This window comes from Bison bison, unplaced genomic scaffold (assembly GCF_000754665.1).
Source record: "Bison bison bison isolate TAMUID 2011002044 unplaced genomic scaffold, Bison_UMD1.0 scf7180017864379, whole genome shotgun sequence".
Lineage (NCBI taxonomy): Eukaryota > Metazoa > Chordata > Mammalia > Artiodactyla > Bovidae > Bison > Bison bison.
In genome coordinates this window covers 7,472,471-7,474,165 of record NW_011494951.1, presented here as the reverse complement: position 1 = coordinate 7,474,165, position 1,695 = coordinate 7,472,471, and positions in this window count along the sequence as shown.

The window sequence follows — 1,695 nt, the reverse complement described above, 5'->3', positions numbered from 1 at the left end:
TCTTTCCTTTTCTCCTTTGCTTTTTGCTTCTCTTCTTTTCACAGCTATTTGTAAGGCCTCCTTAGACAGTCTTTTTGCTTTTTTGCATTTCTTTTCCATGGGGATGGTCTTGATCCCTGTCTCCTGTACAATGTCACGAACCTCATTCCATAGTTCATCAGGCACTCTATCTATCAGATCGAGGCCCTTAAATCTATTTCTCACTTCCACTGTATAATCATAAGGGATTTGATTTAGGTCATACCTGAATGGTCTAGTGGTTTTCCCTGTTTTCTTCAATTTAAGTCTGAATTTGGCAATAAGGAGTTCATGGTCTGAGCCACAGTCAGCTCCTGGTCTTGTTTTTGCTGACTGTATAGAGCTTCTCCATCTTTGGCTGCAAAGAATATAATCAATCTGATTTTGGTGTTGACCATCTGGTGATGTCCATGTATAGAGTCTTCTCTTGTGTTGTTGGAAGAGGGTGTTTGTTATGACTGGTGCATTTTCTTGGCAAAACTCTATTAGTCTTTACCCTGCTTCATTCCATACTTCAATGCCAAATTTGCCTGCTACTCCAGGTGTTTCTTGACTACTCTCTCCCAATATCCTCCAGCTCCAATGACCATATTTCTGTTCCTCAAATGCATCACACTGATTCCTGCCTGAGGACTCCAGCATTAGCTGTTCTCCCTGCACCAGCTACTCCTTATTTCCTCATGGCTGGCTTCACTGTGACATTCAGATCTGAGAATGACCTTCCCTAACCTGTGAGCTGCTGTCCAGTCAACCTCACTCTATCCCTCTACTTCATCTTAGGCAGAATACCTATCTTTACTTGATATGTTAGTCATGCATTTGTTTGTTGATCACCTAGTTCCACTAGAATGGAAGAGCTGATGGCAAGGTTTCATCTATCCAGCTCACCTGCATCCTCTCCCACACCCAGAACATTTCCTGGCACATTGGAAAACTCAGCAGTGGCCACAGGACCAGAAAAGGTCAGTTTTCATTCCAATCCCAAAGAAAGGCAATGCCAAAGAATGCTCAAACTACCACACAATTGCACTTCTATCTCATACACTAGTAAAGTAATGCTCAAAATTCTCCAAGCCAAGCTTCAGCAACACATGAACTGTGAACTAGCTGATGTTCAAGCTGGTTTTAGAAAAGGCAGAGGAACCAGAGATCAAATTGCCAACATCCGCTGGATCATGGAAAAAGCAAGAGAGTTCCAGAAAAAAACATCTATTTCTGCTTTACTGACTATGCCAAAGCCTTTGACTGTGTGGATCACAATAATTGTGGACAATTCTGAAAGAGATGGGAACACCAGACCACCTGACCTGCCTCTTGAGAAAGCTGTATGCAGGTCAGGAAGCAAGAGTTAGAACTGGACATGGAACAACAGACTGGATCCAAACAGGAAAAGGAGTTCGTCGAGGCTGTATATTGTCACCCTGCTTATTTAACTTCTATGCAGAGTACATGGTGAAAAACGCTGGGCTGGAGGAAGCACAGGCTGGAATCAAGATTGCTGAGAGAAATATCAAAAACCTCAGATATGCAGATGACACCACCCTTATGGAAGAAAGGGAAGAAGAACTAAAGAGCTTCTTGATGAAGGTGCAAGAAAAGAGTGAAAAAGTTGGCTTAAAACTTAACATTCAGAAATCTAAGATCATGGCATCTGGACCCATCACTTCATGGGAAATA